Source organism: Marmota monax, unplaced genomic scaffold (genome assembly GCF_021218885.2).
Source record: "Marmota monax isolate L192 unplaced genomic scaffold, Marmota_monax_Labrador192_F-V1.1 WCK01_AAM20220418_F8-fsc00299, whole genome shotgun sequence".
Taxonomy (NCBI): Eukaryota; Metazoa; Chordata; class Mammalia; order Rodentia; family Sciuridae; genus Marmota; species Marmota monax.
The window spans coordinates 1,053,521-1,075,686 of record NW_026694371.1 but is presented as its reverse complement, the minus strand read 5'-3'; the positions used below and the strand labels follow the sequence as shown (position 1 = coordinate 1,075,686).

The 22,166-nt window shown below is 35.6% G+C and overlaps 1 pseudogene; it reads right to left on the bottom strand.

Moving 5' to 3' along the window:
* Window positions 1-14,829: 14,829 nt before the first annotated feature.
* Window positions 14,830-22,166, bottom strand: part of LOC124109255 (unconventional myosin-VI-like) — a 100,529-nt pseudogene continuing 93,192 nt past the window's right edge.

Below are 22,166 nucleotides of genomic sequence, written 5' to 3'. Positions count from 1 at the left end.
AGCCATTGCCTCTGTCACAGAACATTTCAAGAACCATAATCCAGTTACTGCTTCAGACAGTCATTGTCATTTCCATCTTCCATCTTCTACATCATGACAGTAAAATCTGTGTAAAAGACCACCAAGCCTGGCATTGGAAGCGGGCCTTTACTATAAATGCCCTAAAGTCCTAGGACACTGAAAAAGAAAGAAAGGAAAAAATGCCCATTTGTGAACTGCAAATTTCTAACATCTCGTGCAACATCAATGTCTTTCAGTTCAGAGGTAATCCATCTCTCCTAACATGCTCTCCATCTTATGTGTCCAAGATAACCATTGCCTCTGTCACAGAACTTTTCAAAAACCCTAATCCAGTTGCTGCTTCAGCCTGGCATTGTTGTTTCCATCTTCCATCTTCTACATCATGACAGCAAAAAAAGAATACCTTGACTGGTAGTGGAAGCTGGCTGTACTATGAATGCCATAAAGTCATGGACCCTAAAAACAAAAGAAAGACCCACTTGAGACATGCAAATTCCTAACAGTTTAATGTTCCATAAGTGGCTTTAAGTACAGAGATAATCCATCTTTCCCCACACTCTCTCCATTTAATATGCCCAAGAGAGCCATTGCCTCTATCACAGAACATTTCAAAAACCCTACTCCAGTTGCTGCTTCAGACAGTTATTGTCATTTCCACCTTCCATCTTCTACATCACGACTGTAAAATCTGAGAAAAAGAACACCATGCCTTGGAGTTGAAGCTGGTCTTTACTATGAATGCCCTAGACTTATGCAACCTGGTAAACAAAAGAAACAAAACCCACTTGAGACATGCAAATTCCTAACATTTCAGTGCTCCATAAGTGGCTTTCAGTTCAGAGGTAGTCCATCTCTATGCTCTGCATTTAATGTTCCCAAGACAGCCATTTCCTTTGTTACAGAATATTTCAAGAACCCTCATCCAGTTGCTGCTTCAGACAGGTATTGTGATTTCCATCTTCCAATATCAACATCATGACAGTAAAATCTGAGGAAAAGAACACTTAGCCTGGGAGTGGAAGCTGGTCTTTACTATGAAAAGGAAAGAAAGAGAGAAAGAAAGAAAGAAAGAAAGAAAGAAAGAAAGAAAGAAAGAAAGAAAGAAAGAAAGAAAGACCCAGTTGAGATTTGCAAATTCCTAACAGATCAGTGCTCTATAAATAGCTTTCAGTTAAGAGGTATTACATCTCTTAACATGCTCTACAATTAATGTGCCCCTAACACCAATTTCCTCTGAATGGTGTTTTGGGCCTTTCAGAAACCTTTCAGAACCTAATGCAATTGCTGCTTCAGATAGGCATTGTTATTTCCATCTTCCATCTACTACATCATGACATTAAAATCTGAGGAAAGAACACCACACCTGCCTGGGATTGGAAGCTGGCTTTTACTATGAATGCCCCAAAATCATGCAACCCCCCAAAAGAAACAAAGGCCCTTTTGAGACTTGCAAATTCCAAACAGATCAGTGTTCCAAAATGGTTTTCAGTTCACAGGTAATCCATCTCTCTTAACTTGCTCTACATTTAATGTGCCCCAAACAGCCATTGCCACTGTCATACAACATTTCAAGAACCCTAATCCAGTTGCTGCTCAGACAGACATTGTTATTTCCATGTTCCATGTTCTACATCATGACAGTAAAATCTGAGGAAAAGAACACCATGCCCAGCAGTGGATGCTGGCCTGTATGCTTAATGCCCTAAAGTCATAAAACCCCCAGAAAGAAAGAAAGACCCATTTTATACCTGCAAATTCCTAACAGTTCCAGTGCTCCTTAATTGGCTATCATTTCTGAGGTAATACATGTCTCCTAACATGCTCTCCATTTAATGTACCCAAGACAACCATAGCCTCTGTCACAAAAACATTTCAAGAACTATAATCTGGTAGCTGCATCAGAGAGGCATTGTTGTTTCCTTCTTCCAACTTCTATATCATGACAGTAAAATCTGAGGAAAAGAACACCACACATGGGAATGGAAGCTGGCCTGCACTATAAATGCCCTGAAATCATGGGACCCCAAGAAAGAAAGAAGGATCTATTTGTGACCTGCAAATCCCTAACATTTCATTGTTCCATAAATGACTTTCAGTTCTGAGGTAATCCATCTCTCTTAACATGCTCTCCATTTAATTATCCCAAGACAGACATTGCCTCTGTCACAGAACATTTCAAGAACCCTAATCCAGTTGCTGCTTCAGACAGTCATTGTCATTTCAATATTCCATCTTCCACATCATGACAATAAAATCTCAGGAAACGAACACCAAGCCTGGGAGTGAAAGCTGGCCTTTACTATGAATGCCCTAAAGTCATGCGACAATGAAAAAAAAAGAAAGACCCATTTGAGACCAGTAAATTTGTAACAGTTCAGAGCTCCATAGGTGGCTTTCAATTTAGAGGTAATCCATCTCTCCTAACATGCTCTCCATTTAATGATACCAAGACAGCCATTGCCTCTGTCACAGAACATTTCAAGATCCTTAATTTAGTTGCTGATTCAAACAGGCATTCTTGTTCTCATATTCCAACTTCTACATCATAAAAGTAAAATCTGAGGAAAAGAACCCCACGTCTGGGAGTGGAAGCTGGCCTTTACTTGAATTCCCTAAAGACAGGGGACACCAAAAAAGAAAAAAAGAAAAAGACCCAGTTTAGACCTGCAAATTCCAAACAGACCAGTGCTCCACAAATGGCTTTCAGTTCACAGGTAATCCATGTCTCTTAACATTCTCTACATTTAATGTGCCCAAAACTCATATCCTCTGTCACAGAACTTGCAGAAACCTAATCCAGTTGCTGCTTCAGACAGGCATTGTTATTTTCATCTTCTACATATGACACTAAAATCTAAGGAAAAAAAAAAAACACCACCATACCTGGGATTTGAAGCTGGTCTTTACTATGAATGCCCAAAAGTCATGTGACCCTGAAAAAGAAAGAAAGACACTTTTGAGACCTGAAGCACTGATCCAAATGATCAGTGCTTCATAAATGCTTTTCATTTCACAGGAAATCCATCTCTCTTAACATGCTCTTCATTTAATGTTCCCAAGAAAGCCATTACCTCTGTCACAGAATCTTTCAAGAAACCTAATCCAGTTGCTGCTTCAGACAATCGTAGTTTCCATCTGCCATATTCTACATCATGACACTAAAATTTGAGGGAAAAAAACACCAAGCCTGGGAGTGGAAGCTGGCCTTTACTATGAATGCCCTAAAGTCATTGGATCCCCGCCCCCCAACAAAAGAAAGACCCGTTTGAGACCTGCAAATTCCTAACACTTCAGTGTTCAATAAATGGCTTTCAGTTCAGAGGTAATGCATCTCTCCTAACTTGCTCTCTATATAATATTCTCAAGACAGCCATTGCCTCTGTCACAAAACATTTCAAGAACCCCAATTCCATTGCTGTTTCAGACAGGCATTGCCATTTCAATCTTTCATATTCTATATTCATTGGGCATATACCATCAAATATGAAATCATCATAAAACCATGAGCTCAAAAATATATAAGTGAAAAAAGTAGAAGTCCTTAAAAAATGACACAGACTTGTAATTAATTACTTTAGTAAATGAGCATGCAGAAAAGCTTCATCAGATCAGAGTTCACTTTTGGGTCATTTTAGAATCAGTTCAGATAATGAAAGAATGAGAGAGACAACCCTGAAATTCTTAGGTCAAGACTCTCAAAGTAAAGAAGACATGTATGTATGAGATCATAGACTGCAAGAGGGAGATAAGCCAGCCATTTAGGTCCCACAAGTGGCTGGGATTTAAAAGTGACACATTTTTATCTTGGTCCTAAATCAGCTCCTGGAGCCTCTAGTGGCCAGAAGTTTCTGTCTTTCCTTCCATGACTTCTGGCTAGGGCCTCATTCAGAGTAGAGGATACTAAGGATACTAACTTCTTGATAAATATTTTAATTTATGAGAGGACATTTCCCAGATAATTGTCTCCTTAATATTTCTTACATGTTCCCTTTGTCTTTGGGGGTCCTCATACTCACAGGATCCTGATTTCATATTATAATTCTCTATTCAAAGTGGGAGGCAAGTCAGTGTTCTGGGTGATATATCCAATAGATAAAATAAATAATTTGGATTCCTGAACTAGGACAGATGATGGGTTGTATTTTCCTAGGGGAGACAGATTTTCTGGTTTGTGTTTTTTTACTTGTTATTGTTTTTGGTTTGTTTTTTGTTTTTGCCAGATGAGGGGAGTACAGAAGAAAATGTCTCTTACGAGAGTCTAGAGAATGTAGTCTAATTTTAAAGTTAGGGGACTTCTGACTTGAGAATCTCTCATAATGTGTCCCTGTTTAAGAATCTGACAGTATGGACAGAATTAGGGTAGAAGCATTTCTGAAGAGGGAGAGATTGCTTGGCTCATGCTCTGAGGATTGATGGGTCACCTCTTTCCTAAAGACCTCAGATCAGACTGAGATTTCATCCCAGGATCCAAGATTCATTGTGTGAGGGTGCATTCCACCACTGTGTCAAGTTGATCAAAAACAGAGACAGATTATAGTCAATATTCTCTACACCAGAGGGCTATTGGAGTCAGATGTGGGACATCAGACCTTCATGGAGCACCAGGGACTGGCCTTGGTCAGCTGTCTTCCTCTGTCTCATGACCCAGATTTCTCCCATAGAAAAGAAATTGAAGCAAGGACTGGTGTGGAGAGCCACAGCCAAAGGGGCCCCAGCAAACTTTCAGACTGCCAGCTGATGATTGGCTCACAGTGGCCCCAGCAACTTCTAGCTGATTGGCTCCTCTGTGGTGATGCTCATTGGGCTGTTTTCCTGCCCTTTCAGACCAATGAACAATGAGGTGAATATAAGCATTTATATTGCCATCCTCACAGACCTTCAAGAGTTTCCTAACATTGTTTTTTTTTTTTTTTTTTTTTTTTTAGAATGGATGATGATTTAGTTTTATAAGCCATGGAAGACAGTAAGTTTGAGGTTCCATCATCCATTGCTGTTTTGTACAATTAAGTCTACACTTTCCTGAAAGTACAGTAAGTACCTAAACAGAAAGACTGATTATTTTATGAAGACATTCACTATTAAGGGGTGATATTGGCCAAATCATAATGTAATATTGAGTACATATATAAATATGTAACAACAAATCACATCATAATGTGCAACTATAATGCACCAGTTTAAAAAATGTGGAAAGAGCAAAAAAGTCACTAAATCATATACACACACCATTAAAAAACAAAAAAAGAAAGTTTGAGACTATTATAGTTTAATTTATACCAAGTATAGGTGTTAATATATTTCTGAACCTTAGTGATTTGTCATTCCTTTCTTTCACTTTAACAATCCTCATCTGTTGAATGTCAGGAGAAATGAGACAAAGAAATAAAAAGTTTCACCAAATTTTAAACTTTCCTCTGAACCACTTCACAATCCTCAAGTTGGTCAGATTTTTGATGCCAGTGAATTTGTTCCTACCAAATTCCTGCCTTGGAATAATAAAAAAATAAATGTGCAGAAGTTCTCAATTGAGCTTCTTCAGTCTTTTTGAAGAAAAGCACTGTCAAAAAAGAATTAAAACTCAAGATATAAATATTCTGTGTCTGGATCTATCACTTAGCAAAGACATTTTATATCAAGTGGATATTCCATTTTTTTCCCACAATTTAGTATATTTTTAGTTCTTATTTGTGGAGCAACTTAGAGGTTAACTAGAAAATTCTGCTGAGAAGTGCCAAAAATCAGTGTTAAGGAAGTTTAACTTTGGAATATTGGGAAATAATGATAAGAACTTCCTGAAACAGTTGTGATATACTTAGCTCAAGACCAAGCTGAGGTATTAGAAAAGAACATCAAGGTAAGAGCAGAAACCTCCAGGCAAATTCATGAGTCAAAAATTTACAAATGGAACATCAAAGAAATCTGTGCAAAAGCAACATGGATGAAATATCACTATGCATAAGTTCTCTATTTATCATAAGGTGAGTTATTTAGAAATTGTGGAGGTAGGCTTGATTCTGCATGAATTGATAATTGTCACCCTCACTAAGAAATTCCCTTGAAGGATTCAGAGATTGTACTACCCACAAAGCTTCAAGTTTACTTGAGAAAAATATGTATATTACCAGGTATCCCTCACCTGGCTTTCTCTTCCACCATACCCTGAGCAGTGTCTTCACCTCAGGTTCTCATGCTCATATTTATTCAGATTTTAAGATTTAGATGATAGATTTTCTTTCCAGTTGGGCTCCAAGTCTGCTTTGATGACTTAATGTACATCCATACTGCTCTGTGTTCAGCACCTTTTACTTCAATAGGAACATTTCAAAGGAGACACTTTCTACTACCTACCTTATATTATGGCCATTGCCCTGTTTTATATTCGTGACAATCAGTACTATAAAAGAATGTTATAACTAGCATTATTTATTAATGGAAAGAAACTTTGCATTGTGTAACATCACATTACAAGTTTTGATGGATTCTGGCAAAATGGCAAAAATTAACAAAAATATTTTCTTAAAGATGCAAGACAGTTTCCTTGAGAATAAATATTCTTGATTCTGCACAGCTCTACCTCTCCCACACATGTGTTTTATCTAAGAAATTACCTCAACTTTTTTGACTTGGCCTTATGAGTGGGAGCTATATAGCTTTCTTTAACAATTTAATTTTATCTACTAATATTTTTTTTTTTTTTGTAAATAGCAATTTTCCTATTTCCTTTTTATAACCAGGATTACTGTTATTTTGGTATTGCATGAGTTGAATGTACCTTCTCCTTTTCCCTTCCGCTATCTGACCCAGGAATATGAATATTGTTCATTTGCAACATTGTAAATTTACAATATAAAGTTCTGAGAGATAAAAATTATTATTAGATATACAATCTCATTTTATATTATACAATTATTTAATATCATATAAGACATAATTGAAAATGCTTTTGTGTCTCCCAATTATGAAAGGTAAAGGGGTTCTACAAATTTGACACTTTAGATAATATACACAGAAATAGGTTCACAGCTTCTTGTTTTTTCTAAGTTTCTTTCCTTAACTGGGAAATTCCTTCAACTCGTGCTCATATTCAATCCTATATACTCCTCAAATTTCAGCAAAAGTGTTATCTCCCAAAAGAAGCCTTTTTAATACCACAAAACTTTCCTGGTGTCCTGCTCCTTCTGAGGGTTTTTGTTCCCTTCTATGGCTTCATAATAAAGCCCACCTTCACAATCCAAGCCTTTTCCCTGACAAAAACATATCTGTTTTACCACTCTTCCCCTCAAAACTCTGCCAGGTAGCTGAAGATATGTAATGAAATCAAACATTTCATCAAAAAAGTCAATCACTAGTAGTCATTACAGATACCATGTTACTCAGAATGCATTTGTCAGCAGCCTTCATTGCTTTAAACAAAGGCATCTATGGAGGGGATTTTCAGACACAATGACATATAATGGTGAAAGATAAGCAAGGAGATATTTTAGGTAAACAAAAACTTTGTAATTCTTAAGTAGGCCATTCATAGATGGTCTCAGTGTCAACCCCACTTTCCAAACATCTGTAGCTAACTGAAATTAAACTCTGAAATTCAAATCCAAACCAGAATCAGGATAAATATAGAGTTCAGGAAAACTATTCTAACTCTTAGAGATTTTCTATTGGACTTTCTCAAATGTGTTGCTACTATTTATTAAACCTTAAAAAGAATAACAGCCTTATTATACTTCACCTCATTGAACTGAGAAGACCTTACTTTCTGGAGGTGTCTTTAAAAAGACTGCAAAAGTCCCATCACATTAAGATAGCCTTTTTATCATTTCATTTATATTTGAACATAATTTAGGTTCACCTCCTTCCACACAAAGCCTCTTGAAATAAGGTTGATCCTTGACCATAAGTTTCATATAGATAAAATGTTTGTGTATATGCATGTGTGCATGTGTGTTGTGTGATTTCCCAGTTAAAGATATTTTCAAAAAAGGCAGACCAGGTGAAAGTAATTATAACCAAATCTAGCCCTGAAATGGCCATTCCAAACATCTGTGTAGACATATGTCAGAATAAAATAAAATAGCACCATGGTTAATTTCACAAGCTACTTTAAATTCTTTCTAAGGTTTAAATTCTAAATCAGGGCACAATGTGATGTTTCCTTGTTTAAAAAAAATATTTGACATTTTTGAGATGATCTCATTTTCAAGGTGTCCTGATTGAAAAGTAGATAAGCATATATAATGACTATTAGGGATGCATAAATAAATTGGCATGATATGTGGTAAATCTGAAATGGTTTAAAACTTCCCAAAGCAATTCCTAATTAGTTTTGAATGAGTGACCTCTAGGAGCTTAAAATAATGAACTCCAAGTAATATTTGCCCTATATTCTTTTTTATTTGAATTGCAATAAGAACTATCGTGAATATTGCTTCAGTGAAAATGGGAACGCAAATGTCTCTTCAAGATCCTGATTTCAATTCTTTGGGCAAATACCCAAATTTATATTTCAAAATCTAGTTTTAATTTTTCAGGAGCCTCCATACTTTTTCAACATGGCTGCACTCTGTTGCAGCAAACAGCATTCCAATTTCTCCACATCCTCATCAGCACTTGTTATCTTCTGATTTTATCTGTATTGATTGGTATGAGGTGATATCTCATTGCAGTTTTTATATGAATTTCCCTGATGGTTAGTGATGTTGAACATTTTACGTGCCTGCTGGTAATTTGCACATCGTCTTTGAAGAAATATCTGTTCACACCCTTTGCTTATTTTTAATCAGCTTTTTTCTATTTGGAGCTTTATTCTTTCTTTTTTTTTCTTGTTTTTCATTTTTGTTTTGTTTTGCTTTGATTTTACTGTATTTTTCCTTTTGAGCTCTATGAGTTATTTATATATTTTAGAACTTCATTTTTATGAGATATTTGGTATACAGATATTTTTTCTCATTTGATAAACAGGCTTATTACTGTTGATTGTTTCTTCTGCTGGGTAATAGCTTTTCATTTGATGTAGCATCTCTTTATGTTTGCCTTTGTTAACTGTGCTTTTGGAATGAAATGCAAGAAATGTTTACAAAAAAACAATGCCAGGGAGTTTATTTCTATGTTTTCTTCCAGGAGTTTGAGTTTCAGATCTTGTGTTTAAGTCTTTAATCCATTTTGAGTTGACATTCTTACCTGGTTTGAGATAAGGTTCAGTTTCATTCTTTTAAATGTAGATATTCAGTTTTTTCTAACACTATTCTTAAAGAAACCATCTTTTCCCCATTATGTATTTTTAGTATCCTTGTTGAAGACCAGGTAATCATGTATTATCTATACCACTTGAAAATTAATGTCCTATTAACTATAATGACAATGCTTATGATCACAATTCCGAAAACTATTATAATTTGAGTGAGTTCCACTGGTGGAAGAGAACTAGAGAACACTACAGTTGAAAATTCTGGTTTTCTTAAAATTTATAAATTTTATCATTAAAGAATTGTAAATATCTCTGCTTTTTTTAGATTTGTTCTCCATCCTTGTGGTCAGTAGATTTCATTCTATTTTTGTTTCATGACAAAGAAAGGATATTCTTATTTCCCACTTAATTTCTCCTGTAATGCTGTCATTGCTCTACCATCTAAGACAGCCCTTGAGATGTCAAGGGAAAGAAACTTTCTGCCTGAGTTTGTGGGAAGGAAAATGAGGTTAAGGCATGGACCATCTTACTATGCTCACACTGCTTTCATATCAGCTATTTATCACCAGTATTGAAAGTAGTTTGGGATTAAAAACCCATTAATATATCAAAAATTTTGAATCCAAACATGTTTTCATCATTTTCTATATCAAATGTAGAAATGTTAAAATTTATATTTAGAAACTTGATGAATAAATAAAACAATTACTTTAGACATACTGCTGCTCATATTTTTATATTTGATTATAATTAAATGATTAATAAAGCCATTTAGAATGTTTTAATAGCTCTGGTATTATGTAGCATAAAGGCTTAGTGTTCTTCTTGCCCTACTTTACTATGTTTTAAATAGAATTCCCAGACATCTCCAAAACACCTCTATGTTTTTTTATGTATAATATTTAGATTTTTAAAATTTACTGCCAAAATGTTTATATCACAATTTTTTTTTTAAATTTTAGTTAAAGGTTTATACCTCTTCTCAATTATCAGTACCATATGTACAACACCATGAGTTTTTATGCACATTCTCCTGGCTCTTAAAATTTGTAAAGGAACATTTTTCCCCTTGAGAAATTGACACTCTTTGGAAGAAATTTGTAAACCAAGAGTAAATGTGTTGATACTGGCAAACTTTAACCATCTCTTCTTCCATGATTCTAGCAAACCATACCAGAAATTAGCCCCTCAAGTTGAAGATAGTTATTACTTCATTTCCTTTATACTTGTATGTCATTTGGACCAATCTCTTCCCACAGTTTCCAGTTATTTTTCAATTTATTTTGGCTAAGTTGGCAGCTCTGACTATTGGTGACTTGGGGGAGGGGTTAAAATAGTTCAATTCTTTTAGAAGGAAAAAGTCATTTGCTATATGATCAATTTTACATTATTTTCTCGAAAAAAATCACTTTTATACAAATTAATCATTTTCTAAAATGTGAAATAGTAAGATTTGGACCTGGCATGGAATAGGGTTACAATAAATATTTACTGAAAGCATAAATGAGATGTAAACCAATAGAGATAGAGAACACCTCATCACAGTCCACAGAAAACATACAGAAAGGAAGTGAGATATCAGGGACAGCATATTTACTCTCCCCATCACACCAGTGAGCCAAACTCCACTGGTCAGTAGCTGTTCCTCCATTCAATGCCTTTCTTTTCTACTCTCCCTTGTAGCTGATTTTACTCAGTTGTCTGTACTCATCATTATCGCTACCTTGTCACCACCCATTTGTTTTATTACTGTGTGTGTGTGTGTGTGTGTGTGTGTGTGTGTGTTGTCTGTGTCTCTGTGTGTACATGTGAGGCAATCTTCCCACCAATCTCAAACTAAGACAAGGTGCCCACACAAGAGTAGTAATGGCAGCAGGGCAGGGGCAGGCAGGGAGAGGACCTGGATACTAAGCATGCCTGGACTATCTCTCCCACTCCAGTCTGGCTCAAAGGAGATTCTGGGCTCACTACTCTTGCTTCCACAGGTGCAGTGTCCTGCAGCAGAGAATGTTATCTTCCCCAATTTTGGGACGTCTTAGTCCATTTTTTGCTGCTATAAGAAAATTACCTACGACTTAATAATTTTTAAAAAAGCAAAAATTAATTTTCTCACAGTACTGGAGTTTGGTGAATCTATGAACAAGGACCCAACCAGCAGGCTGGGTTGTTTGATGAGGACTGTGTCTTCAAGAAAGGAGGAAGGCTGTGTGTGGGCAGGCAGAAGGGCAAACTAGTCCCATGTTGAGTGATGCTCCTGTCTATGGCCATAATTCTGTTTGAGGGGAGGAGCCCTCATGACCTGATCGCCTCTTAAAGGCCTCATTTCTTATTACTATCACATTGACAGCACTTGAATTTTGGAGAGGACACATTCAAGCCTCAGCAGGGGCTGAGTAGAAATCACAGAAAGATCTCTTGCAGATATGCAAGGAAGGAAAGTGGGGAAGAACCGCTGTGTACTAACAGAGCTGAGAGGGAGAGCTCTGGGTCACAGCACCAACCCTGTGGAAGCAACACAGTAACAGCAGGTATGACAAAGACAGAGGCGGATACACACATGCCCTGCCAGAACAGAAGGCCCCAGCAGAGACCAGCAAGGTTGGAGAACAGACAATGAAGCAGACACTCTGTGCCTAACAGTACCAAGTTAAATAACAATGACATGATAGGTTGAATAAGGGTGCCTCCACATGCAGATTCAGTAGGAAGGAGAGGGGGGAAAAGGAGGGGGAAGGAAACCTTGAAATCTTGAATAGTTAGAGGAGTTTGAGGTAACCTGAACAGGACTGAGGAAACCAGAGAGGCCACGGGCTTTAAAAAGCAAGAGTAGATGCATACACCACATAAAATGAGGCTCAGAGATGAGTTGAGTTCCCTGGTAGAAAAATAAAGGAAGTCAACTTCTAAGTTGTGACAACAAGCCTTAAACTCCCTGTGGTGAAAATGGAGAGACTGGAACCCAGAGGGATCCCGTATTAAGTACCTGTCCTGCCAGATGGAGCCCCACACAGACTGAGCAGTAAATGCTCAAGTGACCAAAACCAATTTCCACTACACAAATGACAAGCAGATGCTACACATTTCCCTAATTTTAGAGAAGGGAAATTGAAATGCAAAAAATAAATAAATAAATAAATAAATAACAATTAGATTAACAAAACTCTATGGTTCTAAATGTGCGATTTATTAGCCACAGGGGAAAAAAAACATATAAACTTATTTTTTTAAACTAGCATCCATTGTGGAAAAAATCAAAAGTAGACATGAGAGCCTAGGGGCTCAGTGAAAGTTCAAAGAATTCAATCAAGTCTTTAATTGGAGAATAAGTTAAACTGCTGTTTTGAACCTCAGTTTTATCTTTCTTTTATTAAATAATGAGCTACTTTTCATCATTCAAGAGATATTTGTTGAGGGTCTAATTCTGATCAATTCAATTTATTTCAATTAAATGTTTACTGAGAAGTGGCTGCATGGCAGCCATTGTCTAAATGCTGGAAATGGAAAAGTGAGCTAGACCAACAGTCACCAGCCCCATGGGCTTGAGGCCAAGGAGTGAGCTAAACCAATGGTGGCCACTCCATGGGCCTAAGAGAGTCATGCGAAATCACAGCTTTAAAGAGTTGTGGCTGTGGGCTGGGGATGTGGCTCAAGCAGTTACATGCTCATCTGGCATGCGCGGGGTGCTGGGTTCGATCCTCAGCACACATAAAAATAAAATAAAGATGTGTCCACTGAAAACTAAAAAAGTAAATATTAAAAAATTCTCTCTCTCTCTCTTTCTCTCTCTCTCTCTTAAAAAAAAAAGAGTTATGGCTATAGTGATAAGTGTTCAAAACTAGAAAGTATGAGGTGCTATGGAGAGCACAAAATAAGAGTCTAAATAACCCTCTCCAAGTAAGACAGTTTAATAGGTTTGTATTTCTAAAAGGCAGATAAAAATTCATTTTTTATTATTTAACTGATACATAAAAACTATCCATAATAATGGGGTACCATGTGATGTCTCAATATATGAATTATTTAAATCATGTTAAACATATCTTTCTTACCAATCATCTATCATTTCTTATGGTGAAAATATTCAGTGTCCTTTCTTCCAGCTTTTTGAAATATACAGTACATTATTGCTAGATAGTGTCACCATAGTATGTAACACCACACCAGAACTTCTTTCTCCTAAGGATAACTAAAATCTACTACTCTTAGTAATAGAATTTGGCAAAGTCATGGTTATGTCACTTATTGGAAAATATAAAAAAACAATTTGGAGTTAATAACAACTAAAAGATATATATGTTTAAAGTGATTTAAACAATTCATTCATTGAAACACCACATGGTACCCGATTGATTGACATTTTATTTGGGATCAAAAGTATATTAGTATTTTTTAAAAATGCCATTTTAAAATCAAAGAACTAAAGTAATTTCTAAAAATTATATCCAATCAGTATTTGAATATTGACAATATGCAAGCCCCTGTTCAATACTAGAATTCCCTTACTAGTATTATTTGCAGAAGCTTTATATTTTATTTTATTATTACTATGATTGTTATTGTTGTTGTTGCTATTATTATTATTATTATTAAATTATTATTATTAAATTATTATTATTAAATTATTATTATTATTATTATTATTATTATTATTATTATTATTATTACAGTGCTGAGGATCAAACCCAGCACCTTGCATATGCTAGGAAAGTGCTCTACTACTGAGAGATACTCATAGCACCCAGTTTCATATTTTATATTCCACCAATCACTATTCAAAACTAAGTCACTGTTATTTGAAACAAAAGATCACTGTATATGTAAACAACATAAAATGGTTTTTGTGTTGTATCTTGTGGTAGATACTATATTATTGTTTTTATTTATAATGAGCTTTAACTGAAATATTGATTGTGATGCTATTCAGAATTGAATATTCTTTAAATTTATTTTTAATGTCTTAAAATCTGCTAATCTGGAACTCTTAGCTCTAGAATCTGGCAAAATGATAATTACTTCCATTTATTGGGAAATATTGAAAAACAACTTGGAGCTAATGCTAACTGAAAGTACTCAAGTGTAAATATTTTAAATTACTAAACTCAATTGGCAGATTTAAATTATTTTAAATTATAAAATAAATATAATTAATCCTATGGATTAGAAATTTTTAAATGCATGACAATAGTGGAATGCATTACACTCCTTATTACACATATACAGCACAATATTTGTAAATCTGTATATAAAGTATGTTCTTTTAATATAACTTTAACTTCCTATATTCTTTGGCCTGGAGATGTTACATTGAAATATTGTATTTTTATATTGGACTTCCATTTTTGGAATGAAAGTTAAGGTACTGCAACAAAAGAAGACCAAAATCCAATAGCCTAACCAAGATAGAAGTTTATCTTCCCTATATAGTAATTGAGCACAGATAGAAGAACTATACTTCACAAAGCAATCAGGTTCAGACTAGTGAGATGGCCCTCCAACCTCATGGATTCTAGTTTGTCTTTAATTTGAATCCCATTGATGCCACCTTAATCACATAGACATGCACAGCTGCAAGGGCTGCTAAGATGTGACCTATTCCAAAGTATTGTGCTCACTTTTTTATTGTTTTAGGATTTTAAGACCCCTACTCCCAACCATCCATTCTGGTTTTCAGGGTATACAATGACACAGATGTAGTTAGTGGCATTGACATGACTATTTAATCCATGAAAACAGTTTATGGACATTGCCCCTGACAGTAAGCCTATTAAAAAAAAGAATAAATGGATATTAATCTAAATTTATTTCTTGCCTATACTTTTTATTGATAAAATATTGTAGAACTTTGTCAAGAATAACTGGACTTACTTGTAAAGATATTCATTACTAACTGGAATAACAGCTAGGTTGCACTCTATTCAATGAGAGATGATAAATCTCAAGTAAATTAAAGCTGTACATATGCAATGGATTTGAGATTTGATTTTAACTGAGATTTGTGACCTAATTTGTAGAGACCCATGTAATATTATGAAGGTTACACATACTTAAAGAAATTGTCCAAATTAAACAGTTAAAATGAAAGTCTGGCAATTTTTCCCTGACTACTTTTAGTGGTAGACTTGAATTGATTTGATTTGATTAATGGGGGAATTTGAGATTTCTGCAGTTTCTTGACTGGTTATTTTTATCTTTCAAGTATCTGGAGGACTAATAAATGAGATAAAAATTAGATCACATGAGTCACTGATGAAATAAAATTGGGTTTTAAATCATTGATGAACCTCCAAAATGTAATAGTCATAGCAAGGCCTATTTTGTCTCATCAAGTGTATTCTGGTTTGTGGCCTATACAGCCTGCAGAAGCAATACCATGAGAGGTTCTCAAGTCTTAAGATTCCTTTAAACTCTTAAAAATTGAGAACGCCAAAATGCTTTTGTTCATGTGGATTTTTTCTATTGATAAATTATTATTTTAGAAAGTAAAACTGACTTTTAAAAAGTTTATTAATAAAACTTATTTAATATAATTATTTAAAATTGTATAAAATTAAATGTTTGCTTAAAATAATAATACATACGAAAATTGATATATTTTTCAAAACAAAAAAAAAATGTGAGAAGAATAGCATTGACCTATGATTTTTTCAAACTTTTTAATATCTGACTTAACAGAAGGCAATTGAGTTCCCATGTTGACTTCAATACTCACCCTATTGAAATCAATGATTTTTGTTGAAATAATGATGAAAGTCCAGCCTTGAAGAAATATATTAGTAGAAAAAAAAGAAGTCTGAGAAAAACTTTTCTATCCCTGTCTGGTGTTTCTACAAGTCTCTTCAAAGGAATCCAAATTTTCCTTGACCAAGAAATAACAATCCAGGGTCCTCAGTGAGAGAAGAGGACAAGTCTCAACCATTCAGAAACCTGGTCTCTAACCTAAATAGGAGTTTTTAAATAGTGTCCAGGGATAGTACTCAGGATGATGATAGAGCACAAGAAAAGTATTGAAGGGTGAGACATAGAACCAAATGAAGCAAGATCAAGAAAGAAGAAATAGGAAAACTTGAGGTTAAATATTGGTGGGGAGAGTTGAATTAATAGGAAAATTAAGAAGAAAATGAAAGAGATAGTAAGAAGTGAATATCTGTCCTTGTATAAGCCCGAGATTTTCTGAACATCTCTCCACATTTATAAATATATATAATTTTTTCTTTCCAAAGTTAAAAATCCAAAGACTAATTTTCTCAATCTTCCCATGCTGCTTAAGTGATGACAGGTCATTTAAATCCCACTATCAGATGCACTTGTGCACGACTTTTATTCAGAATTGAATTATGTAAAAAGACAGAAAAGAAGTAGAAACTAGCTAGGTGGATTAAAAAAAAAAAAAAAAAAGGCGGTGTCCTGGCTGTTCTGAAGGTCCCAGACATGGCAGCAGCTCCTGATTCAGCAGCTTGCTGATGATGAAAGTTATGACATGTTTCTGGGCCTGGCAGCTGGAGTGGCACCATTGCAGTTGGGAACTTCCTTGACCTTGCACAAGTAGCAGATGGTGCTGTCAGTCTTGGAAACTCAACCTGTACCAGTCAGATTCCCAACAGAAAACACTTGATGTACTCAGAAAGATTTACCTGAAAAAAATAATAGAAAGACTTTCATTGGGTAGATTTAACGGAATCAAAAATGGATGGTTGAGCAGTCAGGGACTAACCACCCTTAGGGTGTGAAGGGACAACAAAAGTAATGGTATTTACTGGAACCCTAGAGAAAGCTAAGGTCAGGGAAGAGGGGCACTTAGATGAAATTAGTCACTGCCTGACACACCACACAACAAAAATATAAAGAGTCCTATCTTTTGCCTGATTGACTCAGTTGGATGGACTCTATGGAAGCCAGAGTGCAAAGAGTCCACTAAGGCATTCCACAGTAGTCTGTACCCAGAGGCACAGCAGGAAAAAAACCACTGGGCATTATGGAAGGCAGGTAGATAGCTACTGGAGAGTAACCATCAATGTATAGCCTCTGTATTCATCCTTAACTTTCTTTTTTCTCTTTTTTTATTATTAGTTGTTCAAAACATTAGATAGCTCTTGACATATCATGTTTCATACATTTGAGGAAAGGCAGCAGAATACAATAGACACTGGTATGGCAGTATGTAAAAACGTGGATGTGTAACCAATGTGATTCTGCAATCTGTATACGGGGAAAAAATGGGAGTTCATCCTTAACTTTCTATGACCATTAAGAAATCTGTTTGAATTAGCTGAAGAGGATTCTGTTGTCAGTAACTAAAACAACTTGCCTTTTATATTATTTGTTTCCGATGTGTTTGAAGGAAAAATATTACAAATAAAATAATCCTCAGGTAAATGAGATTGATTATCTGACCTAGTTGAATTCGAAGCCAATAATGATATGGCTGACATTACAGGATGGTACCTCACTATTCCTTGTAACGGGATACAGTACAAAATATTACTTAAAAGAGCAATCTGAAAACCTGGGCTTAAGTGGCTATTGAAGGCAAGCAACAGGCAGATGGCATGGCCTTTCTGCAAAAGCATTAAGAGAGGCAAAAAAACCACAGGAACTAGAAATCAAGCTAGCTTATTTTAAATGCAGAAGACTCCCAGAACAGCCAAAGCACTCCTTAACAAAGAGAATGAAGCAAGAGGTATCAAAAATACCGGATCTATAACTATTCTACGGAGCTATAGTAACAAAAATGGCATGGTATTGGCACCAAAACAGACATGTAGACCAATGGTACAGAATAGAGGTCATGGAGACAAGCCCACATAAATACAATTAGCTCATATTTGACAAAGGAACCAAAAACATACATTGGAGAAAAGATAGCCTCTTCAACAAATGGTGCTGGGAAAACTGGAAATCCATATGCAGGAAATTAAAACTAAACCACTATCTCTCACCTTGCACAAAACTCAACTCAAAGAGGATCAAGGACCTAGAACTTAGACCAGAGACTCTGTACCTAATAGAAGAGAAAATAGGCCCCAATCACCATCAGGTCGGATTAGGTCCTGACTTCCTTAAAAAGACTCATCAAGCACAAGAAATAAAGTCAACAATTCATAAATGGATGGATTCAAACAAAAATGCTTCTCTGCAAAGGAAACAACAATGTAAAGAGAAAGTGCACAGAGTGGGAGAACATCTCTACTACATGCATATCACAAAGAACACTAATCTCCAGGATATATAATGAGCTCAAAAAACTCAGCACCAGAAGAGTAAATAACCCAATCAATAAATGGGCTAAGAAAATAAACAGACACCTCTCAGAAGAAGATATATAATCAATCAACAAATATATGAAAAAAATGTTCAACATCTCTAGCAATTAGAGAAATGCAAATCAAAACTATTCTATGATTTTATCTCACTCCAGTAAGAATGGCAGTAACTAAGAATACAAGCAATAATATGTGTTAGTAAGGATGTGGAGAAACAGGTACACTCACACATAGTTGGTGGGACTGCAAATTGGTGCAACCAGTCTGGAAAGTAGTATGGAGATTCCTTAGAAAACTTGGAATGGAACCACCATTTCACCCAACTATCCCACTCCTCAGTCTATACCCAAAGGACTTAACATCATCACACTACAGTGATGCAGCCACATCAATGTTTATATTATAGCAACACAATTCACAGTGGCTAAATTGTGGAACCAACCTAGATGCTTTCAATAGATAAATTGATAAAGAAACTGTGGTATGTATACATGATGGAATATTATTCAGCCTTAAAAGAGAATAAAATCACGGCATTTACAGGTAAGTAGATGGAGTTGAAGAATATCATGGTAAGTGAATAAAGCTAATCCCAAGAAACCAAAGGTTAAATGTTTTCTCTGATAAGTGGATGCTGATCCATAATGTGGGGTTGGGGAGGGACCAGAGCATGGGAAGAATGCAGGAACTTTATTGTGCAAAGGGCGGGGGGAGGGAAAGAAGGGTTCATGGGAGTAGGAAAGGTGGTAGAATGAAACGAACATCATTACGCTAGGTACATGTATGACTGCACATACGGTGCAATTCCACATTGTATACTACCAGAGAAATGAAAAGCTGTGCTCCATTTGTGTACAATGAATTGAAATACATTCTGCTGTCATATATAACTAATTAGAAAAAAATGCACAGGAATATAAAAATTAAGTAATAAATTAAAAATTTTAAATCACCAGCTACTCTTATCCATAGATAAAGATTCAAAGAATGTATGCAGTATGTGCATGTAAAAAAGCACCATTATCCCTAAAAATGCTCTAAACCCTATCCTCGGCAAGCCAAGAAGAAAGTTGAAACATATTTTGAAATGGAATTCTTATTCTCAACAGATGTGATTAGATCCTGAGGTTGCAGACACCAATGAAGGAGCTTCATAATTCCTAAAATGAGAGTATGAGATTGGTGTGAAAAGTAGTAGGGCCAGAGTGCAATAAAAATAAATTGACCTACATAAATTGGAATGTGCACATTGATCATGAGGTATCTGAGAGCAAAAACAAATTTTGAGCATTTTAACTAACAATTAGATCTGGTCAATGAGGACAGATTTGAGTCACCACAATAAACATTCAAGACCCCCTAGACCATTTGTTAGACCTAAGTTAGTTTCCAAAGCCCCATTATTGAAGTGAAACATAAATAACTTCATAAAGGATCCTGTAATGCCATCAAAGTTATATACCATAAATCTTCCTCTCAACCTTCTTCAAAGATACCTGCAGACATTTGCAGGGGTAAGTGAGTATTGGAGGAGGAAAACATTCATATTTCAATAAATTCTCAGATACTCATTCTGAGTTAATATTAATCCCTTCAAATTTAAAATGTCTCTAAGTCTTCTAGTTAATTGGCCCAAATTTATTTAATCACCTGAATTCCAAAAAGATAGATGGGCTTTCAAGAACAACAAAGTTTGTAAGATATTTAATATTAACTGCTTCAATTTTATCTATTTTCTCCAAGGTGGTGCCTTTACCAAAACAAATCTGTGTAGCCCTGGAATAAGGTATATAACAATTGATCTGGCATATCCTTTCTTTTATTTTTGCAACAAACACAAAATGCCAGCGTCACTTTGCTTTTACCTTGCATGACTGCACATGCCATGATTTATAATTGGGCCTTTTTGTCCTCTCACCATCCCAGAGAATATCAGTATCCAGTTTCATCTGTTGATCTATTGTACAACAGACAGAGGCAAGACACCGAGGAATTAGCTGGAAGCAGGTTTATTGGCTGCAGCCAGGTCCAGATGGGAAAAAGCTTTTGCTCACATCAATCAATCCCTTTGACCCTGAGTTTAGAAAGTTTCAGAACTTTATGTCCAGTGTGTAGGTGGAGGGTCTCAGAGGCTCATAATATGCAGAAGTCCACACAAAAGCAGCTTTTTCCAGAACAGTGATGATACAAAATTAAGGACACTCTATGCAAAAATCAGCACCCAGGAAAGGGACAGTTTCACCTGGCTATTTTCTTTTGAAATGTAAACACCTCTGTGAAGGCCTTGGGTTACCTTCTTTTTTAAATTTATTTATTTATTCTAATTTGTTTTACATAAAAGCAGAATGCATCTCATTTCATAATACACAAATGAAGCACAATTTTTTATTTCTCGCCTTGAACACAAAATAGAGTCACACCATTCATGTCTTCATACATGTTCTTAGGGTAATGATATTCATCTCATTCCACCATCTTTTCTACCCCCATGCACCCTTCCTTTCCCTCCCTTCACTTCGCCCTATTCAAAGTTTCTCCATTCCTCCCATTTCCCCCACCCACCTTATGGATCAGCATCCACTTATCAGAGAAAATATTTGACCTTTGGTTTTGGGGGATTCATTTACTTAGCATGATATTCTCCAACTCCATCCATTCACCTGTAAATGTCATGATTTCATTCTTTTTTTAAGGCTGAATAATATTCCATTGTGTGTGTGTGTGTGTGTGTGTGTGTGTGTATAAAATAGATTAAAAACTGTTTTTAATCTATTTATCTATTGAAGGGCATCTAGGTTGGTTCTACAGTATAGCTACTGTGAATTGCTAATAGAAAGAAAAAGTAAGTACAAATCTTCAGCATGTCGGATTAGGCCCCTACTTCATTAACAAAACTCCTAAAGCACAAGAAATAAAATCAAGAATCAATAAATGGATTACTTTCTTATGGTAGTGTGCTGCTGCAAGCAGAAGCATACCCTCATCTGAATTTTTTTTTTTTTTTTTTGCAGAATTTTGTTTTGTTTTGTTTTTTGCTAAGAGTCTAGGAACAATTATAGTGATGTTTTCTGAAGAAACTTAGTTAATATTTTCTGTGGAGGAGGGGTTGCCACTACAGATCCTCCTGGGAGGACCTGTAAGTAGGCAGGGGAAGGCATACTTGATGCCCTGGGAAATGGATTTGCAGAGTGTGAGACAAAAATTCCACTGAATCCAATAACCTGTGAGCTCACTGACATTTCTGGATGTCTTGTCCTATGAAGCATCTTATCCAAAGCTGAATAAAAGATATCAACCCTGCACCTCCTACTTTTAGGATAACATTGGGTATTCTTAATTTCTCAGATTTGGGGAGCAAAAGATGAATTTCTAGCTGTCTCAAACTTCTGAAGAAATTTTGTTATTTTATTTTTAAGACCCAATAAATATAACAGTGGCATAGTGTCTATGGCAGGTCCACCTGCTGTTTGAATCCTGTAGGGGGCCCTGGTAGAAGAATCACAGGAAGAGTCCTCTTTAACAAGTAAATTTTTTTGTAGTTTGTTGTTTTTGTTTGTGGTTTTTTTGTTTGTTCCTATTATTTTGAAAAATAGCCCTGGGATAAATACTCAATTCTATAGATTCTAAATGCCAACTACGAGACACCAGAATCCATAGAACTTGATATTTGCTATTGTCTAATCCAAAAAATAAAAATAAAT